We start from the raw sequence: 23,933 nt of genomic DNA on the forward strand, positions 1-23,933 counted from the left end.
GCAATCACTGCTAACCCCCCTCCCAGCCCCGGTAAGACCCTGCCCCTCATCCCTGGCAGCCGCTGCCGCAGCCGCGGCTCCTCATTGACATTCGACGCCAGCGCCTCGCCCGCCGCCTCTCCGCGCCCCGCGGCGGGGCCGCCGCCTCCCCCCGCCCTGCCGCAGCCAGGGACCCTTCCCGGGGAGGCCGGGCCGGCGGAGCCCCGCCCGCCGCCGGGCCAGCAGCATCAGCAGCGGCGGCGGCAGCAGCAGCGGGCGGCGGAGGGTGCCCGGCAGCAGCAGCAGAAGCAGCAGTGCCGCTCGCTCCGCAGCGCAAGGGGAGGTGAGCGGCAGCGGGAAGCGGCGGCCGGCTCCTGCTCGCCGGGGCGAGGGCTGCGCGGTTCGCTTCGCTTCGGCTCGGTTCGACTCGGTTCGGTTCGGCGTCACCAGCTCCGGAGCGAGGGGTGCTAGAGGGATGGGTGTCCGCTTGTGAGATGTGTTCTCTCCTCGGTTTGTCTTGTTCTTGTTTCGCGAGAGGTGATCTGAAGTGGCGGCAGGCTGGTGGCTAGCGCTGATAGTTTAAGGAGCATTGCGTTATAACTGTCCTTCTGCGGCACAGTGGGCTCGGTTATATGCGAGTAAGCAGTTTCAGGGGAAGGTACGTAGTGAAAACAGCGTGTGGATTATTCCCACTCTTTTCGAATGGGTGGGAGCTGCGAGGGAAGGTGACAGTATCTATCATTCCGTGAAAAGCATCATATCTCCGGTAGAAGGCAGGATTTTTTAATTTTTTTTGTTTTTCAGGCGTGAACGACCAGGTGCTTGTCACGACCAGTTTTCTGAGATGTGTATTGGTAATATTCAGCCAAAGGCACGAGACTGCTCCATATCAAAATGAACTGGGAGCCTGTGGCTTGCATGTTATATTTGAAGTAGAGCGCTGCATGTAAGACGGCATCCTTTCTTAAAGATGTCTAGAAGTGTAACCACAGAAAAAGCCTGTTGTAGTAGTGATAGGCAGTTTACTAGAGAGAGCCTTCATATATTTATCTCATATAGTAGGAGGGGCCAGACGACTGTTTCAGTAAAATATTTTAAAGCACAGATTGTAACAGAGATAAAACAACTATGGATAAGTAATTAAGGATTGAACAGACTTATACAGGAAAAATTGGGAAGGAAATTGAACTGTGCTATGAATAAATGGCCATGCTTGTGCAGCAGTACTACAAAATATATACTGTATCAGAGAAAATTCACCTCTCTTAACTGCAGAAAGCAGTCAGGCATTCAAGGTCTGTGGGGGGGAGTCCTTTATATGGAGAGGCTGCTGTGGAAAAAGCCACTAATTAAAGCAAGTAGGATCAGTTCATCTTTATCCTATTGACAATTTAATGTTTAAAAATGACCCTTTGACTGCCTGAGAAGGTAAATCAGCAATGAGAATGTGCTTTTGATGAATGAGGATGTCATATTACACCTGGCCTTTATTTTTGGGGGGGATGGCGGGGAGAGGGGAAAGTGTGCTAATCAGTAGATTAAGGAATGCAATTCAAAAGAAAAAGAAAATTTAAGTAAACATTTTCTACTAATGCTTTGCAGCACTATCCCTGGAAGGCAGATGCAACTGTTCAAATCTATGCTAAGTTCATCAGAGTGATCTCTGATGTTTGCAGAATGATTTTAACCAGATAATTTGTAGGGATAGAAAATAGTATAGTAACAATGACACTGTCTGAAGATAATCGAGAGACTTAAAAACTTAACTAGACCTAAAACAATACATGCAAGCATTTGGCTGTTTTCTACTATGCTGTTGTCCCAGAGTGACCTATTCCCCTCTAGTTTATGCCAGACTTACTGTAAGTCAGAATCATAAAGTAATGTTTCATGCAGATGCAATGAAATTATTCTGCTAAATTTCTTACCAGCTATTCTGATTGTGGTGGACCATGCTAACAAACTGTGTGAACGCCAGGTATTCCTTTGAAAAAAATGTGTTACTTCTGAGGATTTGAAAACTGCAGAAATACCTTTAATCCTATTAGAACTGATGGAATTTGCTCTACCCTTGTAAACTGATGTTCTCTAGGCTAATGCCAGGTATAGACTAGTTTGAACTTTTGTCTTTCCACTGGAGAGATTAAAGAAAGAGGGAAGCCAATTACAGGTGTTACAATGGTAGAGATGCAATCATGCGATTGCACCCAAGATCTGCAGTAACAGCAGCAGAATAAAACAAAATGCAGGATTATTATTGACAAAATCTTTTATTTCTGCTAATAAAATGGATGTTTCAATATAATCCTGACATATCTGCAATGTTGTGCATACATTAAAGAAATTTTATGTGTTGTCACTGCCTCTAAAAGTTTGAAAACGCTGGGCAATCTTTCCTCTCCTGGCAACAGCAGGCAATATTCCTAAGTGCTTGTGCCGTAGCATCTCCTCTGGTGCTGCCTTCCACTGGAGGTCTTGCCAGGGCTGAGTTTTGCCTTAGCAGATAAGCTGAATCAGCACAGATTACATTTCTTCACGGCCTGCAGCTCCCCCAAAGCAAGAGTTCAGCTAAGCTGAACCTCCTGGTGGCCATGTAACAGACCTCAGTTGCATCAATGAAAAGCAACCAACTCATGCTCCAGTCTAGCTCATTGCATTATAGGTAGACCAGAAGTTTTGCTATAAATTGGATTAATTGATTGCCAGGTAAATAGGGGCAATTAATTGAATAAATTCTAGTGCATGTATTTGCAAGTTATCTGTTCTTGTCAGAGTTAGTGGATATATGTAGAAAACTTTCCCTGACTGATTCCATGACATCCTTGCTTGAGCAAAATATGAACTGGTATGCCTGGCTGTGCTTACTAAACCACTAAATTAATTATTAAGCAACTTATGATTTTTTATGAATAGGTACTAAGTTTTTGCATCCAAAGCTCGGCTGTGTTGTGAAGTGCAATTAAAGACAACATGATGTCTACGACAGATCTCCTTTGAGTGACAGGGAGCAATTTCATGACTATGATACTGAAGATATTTAAAGCTTAAAAGCAGTAGAAATTAAAGTGAACCAAAAATCTTGTTATTCCCTGAATTATTTCAAGGAAACCATTAGGCACAGTTACTGTGGAGTAACTACAAGTGACTCATCTGGTGGCATGTGCTGGCCACAGTAAATAGACAAATGCGAAGAACGAAAATCTCTGGTTTTAACTTAACATCCACAAAGAGAAAGCTGCATTGTCAGCTCTCTTGTCTGACTGAAGACTCAGTTATTCTTCAAAAGAAACAGGAGTTAACCTAGATTATAACTTTGGATCTGCTTTGTAGTCCACTATAAAGGAAGCTTTTCAGACTTTAAGATACCGGGACTCAGAATGGTGAGGTTAGAGGTGTAACCAATAGATCATTAGTAACAGGAGTGTGGTAACTGTTGAAATAAGGAGTGATGGGTGTAGGAAAGAATGACTTATCTCTTGCTCTTGGCTGATGGATGAAATGAATTATGCAGAACACTTAGCCATCTCTTTGGGCAAGAACATGATACATCTCTTCTTAGTACTGAGTAATCCTTGCCGCTGATGATATAAGTAATCCACAGGTAAAACACTCATTGTGACCTTTTGTTTGCTGATAGCATTCCCTGAAAGATGTGTATGAGCTGGCATGATTGCCAGTTTTCCTTTGAAAAGCTCTCTGGAGCTGAGTAAGGGTCCAACTTGTTCTTTATTATGGCAGTGAATTCTCAATGTGTCTCTTCATTCTTCTGCATCATTCTTCTGCAGAAAAGCAGGTTTTATTCAGTGTGCTGGGAGGCTGAGGGAAAGATTTGCTAAAAATTGCCTTGGCAGTCACCATTTGGGAGCATGATATAAAGGGGAAACATAAATGTAATTTTACAAGTGGCTAATGCATTAAATGCTGAAAGTAGGAATACTGATCTTGCTGTAGGCAGCAGTGACCACTGGAGCTTTTCTCCTAAGAGAAGAATAAAAGAAGCTGCATGATTCTTAGAGTAAGAAGCATCTCTAACATCTGGGTACATTTTCAAAGTCATTTTTGCATCAGTCCATTCCATCTGTGAAATGTGGAGAACTCAACTGAAATTCTTGTACCACTGTTCAGGATTTGGCCAGGTCAGTAACATTCTATGGTGAACCTGTTTTTAAAAAAGAGTTAAGTAAATTTGGGAACAGGGCTCTGTTTACAGGGTTGTAGAACTGCTAAAGTTGCAGGTCTCTCTGGAGGTTGTGTAGCCAACCCTTTGCTCAAAACATCTAGAGCAGGGTGTACAGGACAGTGTGCAGCTGAGTTTTGAATGTCTGCAGTCTCTGGGGTTGGAGACTCCAGTGCCTCTCTGGGTCACCTGCATGTGTGTTGGACCAGCCTCACAGTGAGAGTTTTCTTCTGTTTAAATTCAGTTGCTCGTGTTTTCAGTTGTGCCTGTTGCATCTTGTTCTTTCTGTGAGCCCCTGAGGAGAGCTTAGCTTCCTCTTCTTTGCTGTCCCTTCTTTGTCACATGGGCATGCTCCTTGTCCATGGTCAGCTTGTCCACTGAGAGTCCCAGGTCTTGTAAATCCATTTTGCTAGCCAGTTGCCCTCCAAACTCTGCTAGCACTAAAGGAGAGGGAGAGCTAAGCAGAAAGGTGGGAAGAAGACTAAATGACAAAGGGAAAAGAGTAGGAGATGTGGGTGGTGGGTGGGAGTGTGCAGAGGAATGCAGGCATCTGGAGGCATTATGCTGTTTGCAGCAGGCTGGTTTACCTCAGCCCCACTATAGTGCTATTGAGGGGAGACCACATGTCAATCCACAAGCGCTTTTATGCCTGGTAATTGAAGCAGGATTTAATGCATCCTGACGTTGTAAACAATGACATTAGTATGAATCAACAAAGATGTGTGAGTTTTTTCTCTGTGATTGGTACATACGCTTCCAGGGCAGCCAGGATGTTCCAACAGTCTTTCCAATGGCATAAATTCAGGCAGTTTTGGTGTGATTTAATAAAAGGTTTGGCTGGGTAGCTCACTTTGCCTTATTAAGCTTATTAAGGCAGACTTTTCCAGGAATGGCCTTTCAGTATGACATCATGATTCCTAAAGGAAGAACAATAGTTTTATGACAAGCCACCAGTACGATATGTTAGTCATGGAAAAAGTGGGTGAGAGAAGCCTTCTGTGGTCACTTAAAGGATCACTGACATTCATGTTTTAATCCAGTGGTAGTCCTCTTGAGTAGATGGTGCAGGACTACACCTGGGAGTCCTTTGTGGTGGTTGTAAAATGGAGGTTGTGCAACAAGGTTGATTCTGGTGTTTCATAGCACATTTTCACTGAAGCATAGAATTTCTTGGTGTTTGGAAATCACACAGGCATACTGGGAGTCTTTCCTAGCTCAGAAGTAGTTGCAGCTTGGACTTATCATTAGTCCTATAAATAGGTCACTCAAAGTCAATGGAGCAGTATCTGTCCTCCCTTTGTACTTTGGTTTTTTTCTTCCAGAAGATTGAAAGTCACCCAAGAAACAAAAAATATGGTTTTCCTTTTCAAAGTCACCAGAGGTGGGATCCATGGTAAGGTGTTAGAACAAAAATCTATCAAAATTCTAGCTATCAAAATTCTCTTTACTTTCATCCAGGCACATGCCAAGTCCTGTGTCTCAGATGTCCCTTTTCTTAACCTGCTGCCTCTTTCTGCCAAGTTGAGTGGTCCTAGTCCATGTTTCAGTGAAACTTCTCTTTGACCCACTAATTGAAGGACAGCAGCCACTCACCTCTGTCTGAACCCTGCTTGCTTTAGGACTCCTTGGTGTTACAGGGAAATAGAGATTGATCACAAAAAATTTGCTGGCTGCCTCTCCTGACCTGCAGGCCCTGGTCCATCCAACAGGTCTGAGATGGCAGGAGGGTTTCATGTGCTAAGACCAGATTTACTTATTTGAAGTAAAGTATAAAGTATAAGTATAAAGTAAAAGTATTTACTTATATTGTATTTGACATTATGTTGGATTTGTATTCTGAAAGAGTAACACAGTATTATGCCAAAATCCCAGCACAAGCATGCTGCAGAAATTGTAATATATAGTGGAATTGCAATGCAAGCTGCTTCCTCCTAGTCTCTGCCTGTTCCACTGTCATGATGAAGGTGGATTTCTTCTAATTAGAGAGGTCCAAACCCACAGGTTGAATACAAATGTAGCCTGAAAATGTTCAGATAACCTGCATAGTGTGGCATTTTCAGGTTTTTTTCCTAGCAGTTTGCATTGTGGTGCTTAATTTGCAAGTGTGTGTGTTGTATTTTTTCCCCATGTCATGACTGTCATTTCATCCAGTACTTCTGAAGGACAAACATTTTACTTCACAGAAACCAAGTCCTGAAACTTGTTGGGAGTAAAAATGTTGTGTAATGTTGTTATTTTTTGGAGATTGAAAATCAAGGATTCTCGGGTAATTGTGTGTGACCTTTCAGATCTGAGATCTGTCTGCATCAAGGCAGAGGCACAGATCCATTAAAACGTGTCCCAGGATCAAGGCTTTTTCTGGCTCTATCAAGAGTTTCAGGTTTGAATAGCAATCAAACCAGATGTAACATGTGCCATCAGTGTGTGACATGCAGGGATGGGGGGGCTTTATGTGCCACCCTTCATGGTGGGAATTTACATCAGGATGTAAAGCTACAAGTGGTTCATATAGTATAAAGTGTCACCACTTAGAATTTTTAGACATTCTGACCAAAGTGAATTAATTTTTAATTTTCCATAATAAAAAGGGGAGTGAAAGGACAGCCTACAGAGGATATGTATACTGCTCAAACCCCACATACAAGAAGTTATACTAGCCTTTAAAATTCTCATAAACAATGTCTATGGAGAGCAGGGACAGCTTTTAAGCAGCAGGAGCCAAAATGTGGAAAGCAGCAAATATGCATCCATTTTCTGTGCCGTGATGCTGGAGCCAGGGGTGTCTGGTGAAATGTCATATTGAAACAGTTGCTTGAGCATTGAATACAGCCCAGCAAAGCAGCTCTTGAACTGACACGGGCTGCCTGTCTGCCAGTAAACAGATAATTACACTCTGTTGTTTAATTAAGCTTTCATGAAAACTGCAATATGTTTTTTGTAAAATCCACCATGAAAATGTGTCCTGCTTGTGGATCCTGCAAATAGGGATCAAGATCCTGGGGAGGGGTGTCAGGTACAGAGCTAATGCTCTATATGCTGAACACTGTGCAGTGGGGAGTCAATAAGAGACTCCCTCCTAGCTTTCACAGAGGAAAACTGTATAAGCAGAGAACCTGTTGCTTGGTTTTCAGAAGTCCTTTTGATTCAGATAACCAAATTTAGATACCTGGAGGGCACTGCAGCTCTGGATACATTTGAGGAATCTTACTGTGACTCCCTGAGTATTTGCAAAAAAAAAATCTTTGACTGAATTTTCCTGCTGTCCCACTAATTAGTTTTGTTCCTAAAAACCATTGAACAGTGGCCAGGGTCACTTTTTGGGAAGGTTTTTTCTTTTTTATTACCTTGATTGCTGAATATAAATCTTGGCCACTCTGTCATCTTCCAGTTTCTCAGATTAGTAGCATTCTTATTATGAAACTAGTATTTAAATTGATTTTAGTCTCTTTCCACAAGAATCAACCTTTAACAGATAAATTAACAATTAAAAAAAAAATTTAAAAGTTTAAAAATTGACAATTCAGAGATGCAAGTTGTGCCATGGTTTTGGGTTTTTTTGTTCTGTGTTTGAATTTCATAAAATTAGGAGCATGTTGAGAAATCTGTAGGATATACACATATGGAATGTGACAGTCTGGAAAGTCTGAGTCTGCAAAGAAATCCTAAAGGTCTTATACACCCAAAAATCAATAACCTACAGAAACAACGTGGTCTGTAATCCATTACACTGAAAGCTCTGGAGAGCAATAGGAGCCACATGGCACAGAGCTGTATGTACTTAAATTGAATGCCTTATAAAATTAAATGAATAAACATCTTGGAATAACACACCCACTTCTTTAAATTTACAGGTCGCACCTGCTGGCAGATTAAAAAATAAGAAAGCAAGAAGCTGGCAGAGTTTTGGTCACCAGGAAGATCTGAACCAATGGACTGTGTGGATATAGATATGTTTGAAGGCATCTGCTCTTCCCCTTACAAGGTAAGGCACAAATGGATTTCTCTGCTGCTTTGTGTCTCTTCAGTGCAGTGCAGCTCCCTTTTGTGGCACTGCCCAAGATGGTAGTGGAGGTGTTCTCCAAAGCTTGTTCAACCTAGAGGCTGACTGCTAATAACTGTGGCCTGTTATTAACTACATAAATGGATGATATGCAGACCCAAAAAAGCCTAAAGTTTCGAAACCCAATGATGAATTTGGATCCTTGGGGCCTGTAAAATTCAAAGTTTTATTATTCAAAGCTACCTTCTCAGATAGCTCTACAGGTTGTCTATTTTTAGCATGTGCTAATAGAGGACCTTCCTGCTTACCTAAGGCATCTTTTTTATGGGTTTATTAATTGCTATAGATTGAAGTAGACTTGAGACCTTTATGTAGTGTAGCAGCTAATCCGGAGAAAAGGTCTCTAAACTAGGTGCCATAAAATGTCTCTGAATGGAGATGCAAATTGTGCCATTTTCTTTGTATAGTTTTTATGTTTCTCTTTCAGGATTGTTATATGGTTTGTGTACAAAACCTGCTGGATTATTCTTGTTTTTTCCCTACCAGTAAAAATATTTACTTACTGGTCTAAACTGAAGGTGGTGGAGAGCTTGATGGATTTGCTGGGCATCTTTTGCCTGATGTCCAGACACACGCTCACTTACCCTGAATGTTTCCTTTACTGAGTTACTTTCAGGGAAGGTAAACACAGAATTTCAAAAAGCTAATTGAAGCTGGTGGAAACATTTGAGAAATACATGAACGGAACTTGTTTTAAAGTAAAATATCTCATTTTTGTGATGATGTAGTTCTGCGTGTCTGGGGAGTGGCTATGTGGGACTTCATATTTTAATAATCTGGATCAACACAAGTTTGCTAGAAAGCAAATGCAAAACCATACCAGCTCTGTGTTATTCAAGAGCTCAAATCAGGCAGCTGAGCAGTTGGAAAAAGAGGAATCTGCAACTGGGCTTAGTTGGTCTCTGCTTTAACCCAGAGAGGCTGAAGAGAGGACTTTCAGTTCAAGTCAGTGCCACACTTAATTTCTCCATTTTCCACAGCCAGTGTTAAATGATAAGGGAACAGTCCTGTGCAGTGCTCTGCCATTGCTTCTATTCTGTATGGAAATATGACCACCAGTGTTATCAGCCTGGCATTTCCACGAGTGTGAGATAACCAGTCTCCTTCTTTTGTGGAAGAACTAAATTGAAGAGATTCTTAGGTGGGGAATGTAACAGACTGTGGCACTGCATCCTGTAGATATATATATATTGGGGGGGGGGGGTGGCCCTTGCATGCTGAAATAACAGGAATGACATGTATAAAGTATTCAGAAAATGCAAAGATAAGCAATAGCTAATACAACTTAAAAGGAAAAACACTTTCAAACTCTTGAGCACTTGGGACATTCCAGTAATTTTCCACAACTCTTGTTAGGAAGGAATGTACATGGATCATAAAAACCTGTAGGATCTAGTCTAGAGAGCAGGCCTTTCTCTAGAGAGTTTTATTTCATCTACCAGATGCTTGTGTAACCCCTGGTGTCCACACTCAAGTGCCCCAGTGGAATCTGTTTTGCCACCAGCTGTTGCCAGCTCCCACAAGTACAAATGTCTGCTGGTCTGTGCTTTCCTGTTTAAACATCTTTACACGAGGTGTGTGCAGGCGGGTGGGGAGTGGAGCTTTGGTTCTGCCTATGTGAAGGGACAATGCCATTTCCTGTGCCACCTTGCCTGCTTTAATCATGTCCTTCTCTGGATCAGAACTTCCTGAGTTTGTGCTTCTTGGCACAGCAGGGATCCCAGCCTTGGACAGGGCCTCTGGCTGTTGCATGGCAAGTAATCCTTCCAAATAGGATTTGCATTCTTGCAGCAGCCATTCTGGAATAGAGGCTGAATACATGGAGGCAAATTGTGCTTACACAGACATAGCTCAAGCCCAGCCATTCAGAACACCAGTCAATGACAGAGTTGCACACAAATTGAGTATCTGAGAATCTGAAGAGAACTTGTACTAGTAGCTAAGAAAAATGTACAGGGTCAGAGTATTCTGCAGTGTCTTAGTTAACTGGATTTATTGGTGCTGCTTCACAGCAGAAATGTTGTTAGAGCCCCAGAGTTGCTTTGTTACTTTTCATTTGCCAAAGGCTGTTGTCCCTGCAGTGCTGCTGTGTGGAAACGTGAGCTTGCAACTCAGCTACCTCTGTGAATTGTCTTGGTCTTCACTTAAAACTTCATTGCTCTTCCAGTGCTGTGCATGTCCTGTTTTAAAGCACCTGAGATGACCTACTACAGTGACTCTTGGTATTGGTATAGTGTATATAGCAGAGTTTGTATAGTATATGTTGTATAATGATTCTTGATGGTAGCCTGCAGCTGTTGGATAGAAAAAATAAGTGGATGTAATAGTCACTTAAATCAAAGCCAGACTTTGAATTCCTGAGCTTTTGAGTTGTGATTTATATGTGGGCATTATCTTGATAACCTTTAGGATGTGTTTATCCAGTTTTGGCTGAGAAATGATTGAAAGAACAGACAAAGCTTAGGAACTGAAGGAACAAATGACCAACACAGCTACTCCAATATTACAAGAAGCTATGTGAGTTTCAGTTAATATTCACATCATGAAAATGAAGGCCTGAAAACCTCTGAAAATCCTAGATTAGAAAAGTTAAAAATGGAATAAACATTTTCTTCATCCAAATATTTTGTAGCTCTAGTTTTGTTGTGGGTTTTTTGTTTGTTTGTTTATTTCCTCTTTAGAACATAAGGACATGTTTTTTTCTCCATATTGAAGCACTGGTAATTTTTAATTGACACATTTATTTTTAAACTAAGGTTAGCTGAATCAAAATGAGTTAACTTTGCTAGGAGTTTGCAGTCCAGCAAAAGACTTTCTCATACTTAAATTTATAAAAAATATTTTCTAATGACTTAGTCCTGTCTTCCTGCTTTCTGGTGTTTTGAATTTTATGTTCCCATTATTCACTTTTCTAGCCTTGATGCGGCCTCAGTTGTTCTGCATACCATGTTGCGTCCCACATAAAGAGAAAATGCATCTTTTTGCAAAGAACATATGATCAAAGAGGCAAGAAAGATTAGATGGGTATGACCCAGGAGCATAAGGACAGTGAGACATTTTTCATCAGCATAGTAAGCAGTGCCTTCACGAACCTGGTGGCAGCCATTTACATACACAACTCAGTAGCCTTGAGGTGATGGTGTTTTAAGGTAGTGGAGAATCAAAGCCTTTCATCCATGCAAGTGGGGAAGGATCTGAAGAACTGCTCATCGTGTCATTGTAGTACTCCATCTATGCTGTTTTGATTTGAATAAGAACAATTTGATTTAAATCAGCTTGGAAATGGGAGCAGGTTCTTGGCAGTGAGGGAAGCCTTTTCCTTTTGGAAGTGAATGTGACATACAGCTCACCTGTCCTGCTGTGTAATTTGTCCTGACATTTGCTGGCACAGTAAGTTCTTACTAACTGCAGTGACATTTGCCCTGTGTGACATAATTCGGAACACTTTTTCATAATACTTCCACTTGAACTGAAAGCAGCCAAACTGTCTTTTCTAATTTCAGCCCTCTTGATCCCTCGTCCCCAGTGATAAAATCTGCCTTGCAGTGTTTCTCAGTGGTGCCTGAAGTAAAAAGATGAGATAGCAGCTAGCAACGCCAGGTTTTTCCCTTGTTGCTACTCTAGAGCATGCAAGAAGTCACTGATCCTTTATGAGTCAAATCCTGAAGGAGTTAGCTTCACAAGTCAGCCCTCCCAAAGCAGACATTAAGATGCAGAAGTAACAACAGAGCCACCTAATAATCAGGTGTGTTTGTTCTTGCCTCTATTACTACCAACACTGGTCACTAGTCACTGAATATTATATTCAAAACCCATCAAAAGGAAAGTGGTATGAACAAAGTTTACAGTCTAAACATGCAAAAAGCATTTTTTTGGTTTTGCTGGAGAATTGTTTCAACTTTGTTTTCAATTTGTTTCTAAAAGAAAAGCATTCAGTATTCTTCAGTAAGGAATACCGAAACACTTGTTGCTACTCATTCATGTATTCAAGCTGTGAGTGTGATACAGAATTTATTTCTTGATGATTAGGTAGAAAATAAAGTTGTTTTGATAGCATTGTGTTCATGTTGGTGACACTGAATGTACATAATTCACTCCACTTTGTGATCTGGCCCTGACAAGTTTGATTACTATCTCTATCACTAGCAAGTGACAGTGTATCTTTTGGGGTGATAGGAGACAGTAGGGATGAAAAGTCTTTTGGGTGCAGTTAAATGTTGCCAGATGTGATGGGGAATTCACCATTAAGTGGAGGAAGTTTGGGATTATGGTCTCTTGCTCAGTATCTGGTATGAAAAACAAACTGGTATACTGTGTAAAATCAGACTGCGAAATCTGATAAAAGGATGAACTTGCTATGAGACTAATCTAAGAGGGTCCATCAATAGTGGCAGAAAGAAAGAAGCAGGAACCTGGCTATGCAGGATGTCATAGTGCTCCCTCTAGTTTCTTACCAAACATAGACATGAAAGGTGGGAGACTTTTAGGTATTTACTTACATAGCCTTAGATTCCTCACAATCCATAATGAACCATAGTTTAGAGGACAACCTTGTATCAGCTCTGTGGGGTGGGGAAATGCCCTTATCCCACCCCCCCCATACAGATGGCCACTGAGATTAGCCCAGGATCATCATGCAAAGCAGAGAACTAAATTCCACTTCTAAAACTAAGCACCAGACCTGGCTATACTTTTACAGGCATGGGCTGATTTTTCTGTAGAATGAGTGGGCCATACCATACCTGTCCTCAGATTAAGGATCAGTCTCTTAAATTTCAGCTGTGCATTTCTAGGTCAGATTTAAAGTGAGTAAAAAGGTCACACTTCAACTCTTTGCTCTTCAGGAAGAGAACTGAAAATAGTAAATGGAGAACAGAGAGCTACAGAAATTCAAGAGACTCAGTTTTCAAGAAGCAGGACACACTGAACTTCTAATCTGTCTGCAAAGGTGAAATTGCAGCTGAGAGAGCATCATTTTGTGCTAAAGAGGTCCCTATAAATGAAGATCCTCATACAGGAAATTAAGTCAGTATAGAAAATCTATGCAGAGTGACTTGTGTATTTGTTTTTGTATCTGTGCTATTAATTACATGTTAGATTACTAGAAGGGAATTTTTAATACTCTGCGATTTAACATTTTCTTTTTTTTGTTTCTGTTTTTCTCTTGTTTCTTATTCTTCCTTACATGTGTGTGATGATTGCTTAGATTTAGCTGTTAAACTGCTTAAAAACAAGCCTTTGCAAAAGCAAAGTAACATTCTTTTTAAAAACCTGTCTTTCGGCACGTAGCGTGCCAACAGCAGTGCTAAGAAGTTAAGGGAATGCCTGCAAGTAGGCAGGGAGAAGCACTTGAAGTGAAATTTCACATATGAAAGCCGGCATCCTCTTTTGCAACTAGTTGGGGATGTTTGTGGCTGTGAAAAGCTTGCTGACTGCCGAGCTGTCGAATCAAAGTGCTTAAAAAGTTGGGAAAAATTTTGACTTCTATATGTTCTGTAAATCCTGTTTTCATGCATTTCAGAGTGGGATTCAAAGTTAAACTGTTGGCTTCTTTCTAAAAGTGTACAGACATGGGAAACTGATAGATATGATGCACTCTGTCAGAAGAAGCCACAGTGGTGGTTTTTTGCTAGAAAGTGAGATGAAAGATGATCTGAACATTGTCTTACCTGCAGGATCTGATTGGGGGTTTTTTGCATGGCTTTAGCTAATTTCCTAATTATCTTCCTTAAATATTTCCTTTGGTTGAATGGAGTAATGGCTTGACTTTGGGAATGAAATGAGGGGGTGAAAATACATGTGCAGTTGCTGAAGCTCCAGATTGTTAAAAATGCAGACTGCTGGTATTATACAACTTTGGTCTCATTTGAACAACATGATCAGCAGGCAGCATTGTCTAAGCATCCTAGTGAACTACCAAATAAGTATTTAATTCCCTAAATCCTCTATTGTGGTTTTGTATGCATCAATGTCATAACTCGTTCTCTTTTATAGCTATTCAAAGAAAAGGTTGGTCCTTTTTTTAAAGTTATGCTCTTTGTCCTAATCCTTTTTTTGGAATACTCTGATGAATTGTATGTCTTGCTCATTTAGCTGCATCCAGTGCTGACTTTCCTTGCTCAGCTTAGTCAAATTTTGGAGAGAGGATATATTGTCTATAAACTTCAGGTAGTTCAGCTGCTCTGCCTTTTATGCTGAATCTTTTTTAATTTTCCACACCATTGTCCGGAAGAGACTTTCAAAGCTAAGAATGACATCAGAGTCATCTTGTTCTGTTCTTTCTCATTTGGTATTATTAGCTGTTCATGCCCTATCTCACAGTAAAGTCAACACCAGAAATGGTGCATGTAAAGTCTTATTCTTTAAATTGAAAAATGCTTTACCTATCACTATAAAGATACTAATTTGCAATTGTTTCTTTCTCTTTTGAAATGTCATCTTCATGCCCTTGAATCCAGTCTCTCTTAGCACGATGTCTTAGGCAGACAATGTTTATTTTATTTTCTCATTCTGTCACACAACCTAATAGCTTTCAGAATGGAAGCTGTCAGGTACCAATTGGCAGGAACGGCCACACTTAAATTTTGTACTTTTTTTGGCAATTTAATAATACTGTAGTCTTCAGTTTTCTGTTTCTCAATAGTAGTCTGCATCTTTCTTCATCTTTCATTAAGGCAAGGCATCATTTATGACTTTACTCTTTTGGAGGATGTGACATTTTTCTTCCTTTCCCTTAGGCTGTTGAAATTCTTCTTTGATCTCCTGCACCTTTCCAGGTTAATTTTAGTTGTCTGCTTACGGGTGATCAATCTGTTTTTATCCAGCTTTACACTAAGTGGAATCTTCTTTGTGTTTCCCTCCTGGGACTGTCTCATCCCTTGAACTTTTGCTCTGTGGAAAAGTAGAAATATTCTACTTCTCGATCACAAAAATATCAAACACATTTTCATGGTAGGGGGTAGATTTTTTTCTGTCTTACTTAGGTAAGACACAAAATGCATATTAAAGAGATTTACATGGTGTCTCCTAATCTAATGCTAGCATTGCTATAGTCCTGTGCTAAACTTACTAGGCATGGCTAAAATCATGTCTGTCTCTTGCAGCACCAATTTTAAGTGTATATGTATATGAAACCTGTGCTTTGTGCTCTTCACACACTTGTATAAAACTTCCCAGTGACTTTCAGCTGGGTGTCTGCTGAGTTTCCAGTCTGGTTCCATACAGAATATCTTCTAATATAATGTTGCCTGTCTCAAGTTAGGCCTCAATAATTCAACTTGCAGAACACCTGACTTCCAGGCTTGGAAGAGTGAAGGAAAACTGGAACTTGTTAAAAAATTTTTAGCAAGAAGTGGAGGTGGTAATTTTCAACAACCCAACCAGAAATAGGTTGAGAAGACTTAATGCCTTGTTTCTTTCTGATGTAATTTGTATCGTGTATTTTAAAGTAAGCTCAGAAATAAAAGAACGAAATTCATATGCTGGACACATGGCAGATCAGAGCAAAGCAGTCCTAATGAAATAGCAGTCCTTTCTCTCTTCACATTAGCAGCTGCTGGGAAAGAATTGCTGTGATTTTCTCCTGCACAGGTAGAAAAGGCACAGAAAAGTGATGTAAGGGAAATAGTCCTTAAAAATTTCCCTAGAGTGTTTGCTTTCAAGTATGAAAACTGTCTAGACTGATCAGTAGATCAGTTCAGGCATAGAAGAAGGCATTCTGCAGATCTTTCCCTGCAAAACTGCAGAAAATTTCTAACTACCTCAGATATTAGAGGCACCAGCTCATCTAAGGTGTGCATCTGTTTCAGTGAAGCAAAAAAGAAATAATTGGCTACTTTCCCAAATGTGTGTTTAGTTTTTAAGCACCATAGGGTACAGAGTACCAGCAGAGCTCCCTAAGAATTAGGTTTAGATAGATGGCTGCCAGCAGTGACTTCTTCTTAAAAGGAAAGGTGATTTTAGATATCAGCAACTAATGGTAGAAAACCAGTCTAGCACTCAGTCTGATAGCACAGCCGTGGAAGTTTGGTGCCGAGGCGGGAGCTTGGGAGAGACAGTCGGGAAGGCGTTGAGGGGGTGGGAAGATAATTTTCACACTCTGCACAAGTAACATAAGCTCTGTGTTTAATCTAATATCCTGAAATCTGACATGGATAGCTATCCTCAGGGGATATTCACAGACTAATTGTAAGTTCTTCTTTGACGAGAGGAGAACTCACTGAAACATTGCGGTAAGGGTAGCTGTGAAAATTTTTCCACACATTTTTTTTCAGTGCTTCTTATCTCCAGTTTAACCCTTTGTACTACAGAATTGCCTTCATTATCTCTGTCTGATATAGAATACATTAGTGGGTTATGACAAACACTCAGACCCGTTGCAACAATGGGATCATTCTCTATTTTTCTTCAAACTTCCAGTAATATTGTTCAGTGGCTGTGGCACACAACCTTGCAGCAATGCAATGACCTAGCCTCAGGCTTTGCCAATGTTTTGTGTGCAATAATTTAACTTTACAATACCCTTCTGAAGCACCATCTGACCTGTGTTAGGCAGTGCTTGGTGAGTAGTTCTATTGTAATTATGTTAGCTGTTTATGAGTGGAAGTAGGGTGTTGGGTGAAATCATGGAAGCTGGCCCCGTCACATACCGTATATCCTCCTCCCAAGGTCTTAACACTGTGATGACAGGCTTGACAAAAATAGAAACTATGAGTCTCAACTCCTGGGAGAGTGATTTCATCATTGGGCAGTGTCTCTTCCCTTAGGACCTTCTGTGTATTTGCTTTATCCTACCTTCTTTCTACCTTTGTTGCAAAGAAGTAGCCTGACTCTAAATAAAATTTTAAATGAAGTTAGTTGCAATAATACATCTCTTCCACAGGGGTTTGCATTAGCTTTCTTTTTAAGTTATAAGGACTAGGAATTATACTGAACTCCTTGCTGTGTAGTCAATACTGCATGAAAATTGAAAACATTTAAGCACCTTTTTGAAATGGAATGCCCTTACAATGCAAGGCAATTGAGTTCTGTTAGTTTTGTTTGTTGAAAATCGACCAAAACACAACACCATTTTTTTTCCCTCATCCCTATGTCACAACCCTCAGTTTTTTGTGTAGATTTTAAAAGCTAAGATTCCCATTCTTTAGAGAGCCTGCACAACTTCATTCTGCTATTGTTTGGATTATCACGTGAGGTGTAATCAGGTTTTTTTATACTGTATAATAATTTTTGCATTCTAAATCAGCAAAACTTGCAAAACATGATCACCAAAGGACTGTTAAAGCTGATTTCTTATCACTGGAGCTTAGAAGGTGTAGCTGACAGCTGGGAATACATGTAACTAGGTAAAGGTCAGAAGTAATCCATCTCTTTGCATTCTGGCATTGCAGACCCATTCTAAATACAGTAACTAGCTGCAGAAGTGGGTTCTGTTCAGGTCTCCCTCCTGGCATACACAATGAGATGAGAAAAGGAGCTAATGAAAGCTTAGTTTTTTGTTTTGAGAGGGCTTGCCCAATTCCTTTTACTAAGGACCAGGCTGCCCACTGCTTTGCTATAACACCACTATAATCCAAAATAACAAACTGACTACTCCAGAATAATACACTGACCACAAATCCTGGTCAGGAACAGTAAAAGTAGCTGATACCATAATTCTGCGTGGGAAGGGCAGCAGCTGTTACAGCTGTAATTTATTTATTTATTTTTAAATTGTAATTCGGTTTTGCTTTTGTTTGATTTGGAGGTGGTTGTTTTTTTTTTTATTTCGGTTTGGTTTGCTTTTTTAACTTGGTGTTGGAGATGCCACCTCAAGGGAATCCATAGAGACATATTCTCATTTATGCAACATTTTCTGCTGTGAGGATGATCAAGTCCCTACTTAGTATGAGGCAATCTGTAGTAATTTATGCCTGTATCTTGCCTGCAGATTACAGACTACATCATGCATATTTTTGGAAAAGTACATGAGATTTCTTACTGAAATTAAAAGTAAACTTTCTATTGACTTAAGGGTTGAAATTAGTTTTGGTGGTTTTGTATAGTTGTTTTCAATTATTTGGACAGAACTAATCACAGGAGAATGATGAAGATTTAACAGCAAGAAAATAGGGTTAATTAGGAACTGTGGGGCGCTGCAATGACCCTAGAGATCACTGAAGTAGGGATGGCTTTTGTTGAACATGAGATTGCTTTCTTGTCTCCCAAACAGTTACACCTCAAAGTGTGGATAAAGCTCTTGCAAAATGTGCTTCTCAAGAAAGTGTCATTGATCAAGATAAAGAAACTTATTTTTTGTTGGTTTCTGTTTTGGAACTATTTGAATAAACATGAATCAGTTATTCTTTCTCCCACTGACTCGTGAGTCAATGTGAGGGATTTTGATCCTATGTTATTAATGATCAGTTTTAACTGCAATGTTTTTATGCAGTGCCTTTAGTTGGACTCCTTTCAGAGTTTATTTTTGTTACTTTATGTACTACAGTATTGCTTAGCACATTTGAAAATTATATTTTGCTCAAACTCAGAATTTCTTCTGTCATTTTGCAGTAAAACAATGTTATGTTGCCATATAATCTTCTGAAGAACACCATCACTTGATTCCAGTATCATTTCTGTTTATTTAAAAGGCTGACACATTATAGTTTACTTCAGATCAGAAAAAATTAATGAACACTCCAGGAACATCAGGGATGAATGATGAGTGTTAGTTAGTCATCGCTACAACTTTTCTCTTTCCTCCTTTGCCTTCAAAGGAAGGAAAAATTCAACTACTAATATTTTTATTCTTCTTTATTCCGTGAAGATATAATTCAAAATGCATTAATAGCTAACTGCAGAGTGCCGTGGAAGTCTAATAAGATAACAAATTACCTTTAAAACTAGGCAACTTTCTGTACTTATTCTTGATTCTGGACCATGTACTTTCAAGGCTATGTACTTAAGCCATTGTCCTCTCAGATAATCTCTCCCAGTTATTAAAGAAGGTCACCATTTGGTACGAACAGAAGTATAGACTCAGGTTTCAAAATAATTTACCTATTCTGATCTGTGGAATAAAATACCAGTAGTTTAATGTATTTTTTCAAATTATAATTACAGTGTATTTATACTGTCTTTCAATTAACATAATTCAACAGCAGATGATGAAAAAGAGCATAGATAAGTCAATTCATGGCTGTGCCAAAGCAGGATTGTTCCTGGTGCCATATTTTCCATGGCATTGCCCAGTACACTTTTGGTAACTTCAAGGACAGATTGCCCCTAATTTCCTCTTCTTGTCTAAGTTAGGTTGAGGTTCTTAAATGAGTTTTATTAAGAGGCTCATTCTTTGTTGCAGTCAGAAGTTCATCAATGAAAAATGACATTTGCTGAGATGAGTCCATGTGTTTTGTGTAATAACGGAGCAGTTTATAAACCTTAGTGACTGGATGGTGCAACTGGAAGAGAAAGCATGTGACCCCTTGACTTCTAAGGGTCTGAAAAGGTAGAAGTGTTGCTTCTTGAAGGTTTTATCAGAAGGTTTATTAAGTGATTGGTTTACAGACTCTGCACTAAACATTGAGCTTTGTATTCCAACCTCCTGGGAGAATTCAATGGAAAGTAGGTTTCCTGGTTAGCCAGGAAAAGTTGTGAATTCAGTCCCTCATCATGGAAGTGGGTGTATTTCTTAAACAGAATTACTAACCTTCTTGTAATCTAGAGAGGCTGATCTGTAATATGAGTCTTTTCCCATTTTGTAACTTTATCCATGTGAAAGGATTGGCAGCTCCTCCTACTCATATAAAGTCACCTTAATCCAGGTAAAACTTCTTTTCTCCTCTCTTCTTCATCACAGCCCACCGGACTTACTCCTCAATTAAACCTTTAGTTGTATTTAAAAGATTACTTTAAAAATGTTTCCTTTACTGTTTGCAAAATTACATTCAGTCTCTTCCAAAAATAATTTTCAGTGTGAAAGTGCTTCAGGTGAGCCCTTTCTTCAAGCAGAAAGCTCTTGCACTCTGTTCTTTTATTTAATAGAGGAAAACATTGAAGAAGTTATAAAACTTGAACCTCTGTGTCTTGTGTTGTCACTTAAACCAGCTACCATAAGTGATGACTGAAGGATGTACAGTCCAGCATTTATCTTTCTTGATTAGCAGATCCATCAACTGAGTTTTGTTCTTCCTGACACTGAGGCAGTGGAGCTGCTTGCCCAGCCTTCTCAGTTCTGTCCAGCTAATTATCTCTGTAGGATTAAATGCAAACAAACCAAAGAAGGCAAGCATGCAAAAAGCATGGTTTATGTTTGATTTTGAAAAGAGATGTTAGATACTCATTCCCATTTGTTCTCATTGTTAAGGAATTGTGCTGACAAAAGCACTTTGCTTGTGAAATAAGAGGAATGGAAGGAGAGGGCAAAGCAACATTAATTGGACTGAAGGATGTGCATGTGGCTTGGCAAATTGAGGAAGTGGAGGAGGTGGGGTCAGGGTTCCTGACTTCACAGCTGATAGACTGATGTTCTCAGTTTAACTGATTTACTCTGTGACACAGAGTACCTTGGCTCTTCAGTACGCCCATCCATAAGAAGGTTATGTTACCTGATTTAATAAAGGGTTCTGCAGATTATTTTGTAAAATGCTTTGGGAAATTTGAATGAGAAGATTTCTAGCTAGATAGGTACAGATGTAGAAATAAATACAGATATGCATCTTAGCCTACTCCAGTTACAGAACACGGCATTACTTACAGAGCATAGCATTACTGCCACGAGAGGAAAAGACTGAAAGAAATCCTATGGAAGCCATTAAGTAATTCCTTGAATCTTTTCATACATGTACTGGAGGTTGCTTTTGTTTAGCAGCAAATGTGGAGTGATATGCAACTTAGTGCATGGATAGAGACAGAAGTGTGGGAGAAAGGATCATTTGTTGAGGCTTTTTAATTCCTTTGTAACTTGTCATTAGAACCAAAATTCATTCTTTCATCTAGAGCCCTAGAGTGTTAAGTTCCAGGCATTTAAAATAAAAGAATTTCAATACCCTAGAATTATATCCTGAGGAGAAATAAAAAGGCTTCTTCAAACATGCTGTTCTTGAAAACAAGGTACAGGGTAGATAGTTCCCTGGTCAGCTACAAGATGGCAATTTCTACATGATTATAACAGCTCTTCTCTGAACACTTGTTTCTCCTATGGCTCATCAATTCCATTTGCAAATCAGTCAGTTTTTAAACCATTTAACTGGTTAACACATTTTAAAACTCTGTCTTAAAAACTATTTAAAGCTGTAGTGATCTGCCAAAAATAACACCAACCTGTTCTTCTATAGCACTATAGGATTCATTCCCCTTGCTTTGTATCTTCCATGTATTTTTCTTTAGATTCATCTTCTGTCAGTTTCTGCTGTCCTTGTGGCAGTGGTGTTCCGATGGAGTAGAAAGCAAGAAGGGAGAACTCCCTGAAAGCATTTTTACTACACCACTGAGAGAGAAGCCTATTGGTGTGTGTCAGCAGGGGCACAGACAAGAGGTAACATGTGGCATGAAAGGAAATGTAAGAAGCCATGAAGGTACAAGGGAACAACATTTGTCAAAGAAAGATAAGTAATGTCAAAACAATGTGCAGGGAAGGGAGACAGCTGGGCACCTAAGGCAGAGGTGGTCAGAGCTTGCAAGTGGACAAATCCATTCTTCCCAGACAGAGCTTTTTGTGGGATGAGTGGCCCATGGTGACCTGCTGACTACTGGGGAAAAAACTTTGGCCTCTTCACACTGAGCTGAAAGACCCTGTTTTTTTAGATCAAAAGACAAACAGACCTCTCAAGTACTTTGGTTCATGTTTCTGCTTGAAAGTGTCCTGTGCCATTAGTAGATGGGTACAAACTGAAAGAGGGGAAATGAAGGTTCAATATTAGGAAGAAATTCTTTACTGTGAGGATGGTGAGACTCTGGAACAGATTGCCTAGGGAAGTTGTGGATGCTCCAACTTTGTCATTGTTCAAGGCCAGGTTAGATAGGGCTGTGAGCTACCTGGGAGATGTCCCTGCCTGTTTTGGGACTAGATATCTTTGAGGTCCCTTCCAATCTCTTAACATTCTGTGATTCTACAATTAAGCCATGCAGTAAGGGGAAAAGCTGCAGGGCTGCAGCTGGGAAGTGTTTGTTTTGCCTAGCCAGTATGGCAGTATCAACATTAATAAATGTGGCCAGCACGCCCAGGGTCACTCAGGCCCTGAACACAGCTAGCTACATGCAGCTCAGCTCTGTGTAATCAAACATTTTTTAGTTTACAGATGATAGCCACCTGTAAACTGCTTGCTTGGTGTAGTATCTGTAGATTGCTAATTCCCAAAGTGTGTCTGGGAATCGTCAAATCCAGGACAGTGACCCTTTGAGTGATCTATCAGCATTGGTGATTGATTTCCAGCAGCCAGGGGGCCATAGGTTGGCTTTCTCTGAAGGGTATAGAAGGGGGTGGAAAGCTGACATTATAATGATAATGGAAGGTCAGAGGTAGGCAGTAAGGATGCACATTGAGTCACATTGATCTTGACATTCTTTACAGCCCAAAGCATTTTGGGTTGACTTTACTTTACCTTCAGGAACTAAGAGAGTATTTTGAACAAGTTTTGCTTTTCAATGTCTGAAGTTTGTTTGAGCCTGAGAAGCTCAGTTGGAAAAGTGAACAGGGACAGATTGCAAGTCTTCTTCCAGAGAACTGCTTCAGTTTTTTTTCAGAACTCCCTGCACAAAGAGAACAAGATTATTGGGACTTTATTCCATGAGGACCAGCTATTAAACAGGGCTAAAAAGAGGCACTTGTCTGTTGACTGCACAAGGAATTACACTTGCCAATGCCATTTTGTGGATGTCATCCGAATGCCCATTTGCAACAATGCTGTAAGCAACCTTATACCATGGTTTATTTCTAACTAATTAAAGTCTTATTTAGGAATGAGTAATGTGTACACCAGAATAATTTATTTATTTCTCTAAAATCACAGAAGCAGGCATTTCATACTGAGGTCTGCTGCCTCTGTAGTGCAACTTATTATCCCAAAAATGATCTGGGGTTGCTTCTCTCTGAATTCAAGCATCTGTGACGTTAATGTTACTGCATTTTATAATTGGTACTTGATGGTTTAAGTGGATAATCAGCTAAGACATAAATGCAGCTTACCAGGAAACAATTGAGAATTTGGGATAATAAGACTGATTAGACACTGTGTTATGCCAGTCTCATGCTAAGATAATTCTACTGAGTTGAAGTTGTACAAATAATGCTGTAAGATACACAGTGGTCAGGCAGGCCCCCTTCACATATGCTTAACTGCCTGTCTTTGAGCAGACACTGAAAGGTAGTAAGCTCTTGTTAGTGGAAAAGATTATATGCTTCTCAAGTCTAGGATCATAGACATTGCTTTCCTGTGATCTTTGCTACTTCTTTCACAGAAGAGTTTGAAAAACAGTTAATAATATCTCAAAGCAGTCATCATTTCAAATACTTTTGTCCTTTTATCTAGGCTCTTTATTTTAGATTAAAATATAAAGGGAGAAATGTCTTGTCTGGTATTACATAAGCCTGGTGGCTTCCAACATTCATTGGGAATGCTTGTGTGCTGCTGAAGCAGGTGTTAATGCTCTGTGGATGAGGGAACTGAGGGCATTTTTCTGGTGGACAAGCACAAAACTGACAGCACATAATTTGTACAGCTCTTAAAGCAGGGCCCAAGC

At 40.0% G+C, this 23,933-nt stretch overlaps 1 protein-coding gene across 3 annotated transcripts in view; it reads left to right on the forward strand.

Moving 5' to 3' along the window:
• The first annotated feature begins 219 nt into the window (after nt 1-219).
• Nucleotides 220-23,933, forward strand: part of TMEM108 (transmembrane protein 108) — a 161,654-nt gene continuing 137,940 nt past the window's right edge. The window contains exons 1-2 of one of the 3 annotated variants that reach the window (XM_018909661.3): nt 220-322; nt 8,008-8,138. The gene's annotated coding sequence lies outside the window, so the exon portion shown is untranslated. Of the gene's footprint in view, nt 323-832; nt 926-5,478; nt 5,550-8,007; nt 8,139-23,933 lie in introns of those variants that run through there. The other 2 variants (XM_050971570.1, XM_050971569.1) reach the window with 2 other exon arrangements.

Source organism: Serinus canaria, chromosome 2 (assembly GCF_022539315.1).
Source record: "Serinus canaria isolate serCan28SL12 chromosome 2, serCan2020, whole genome shotgun sequence".
Taxonomy (NCBI): Eukaryota; Metazoa; Chordata; class Aves; order Passeriformes; family Fringillidae; genus Serinus; species Serinus canaria.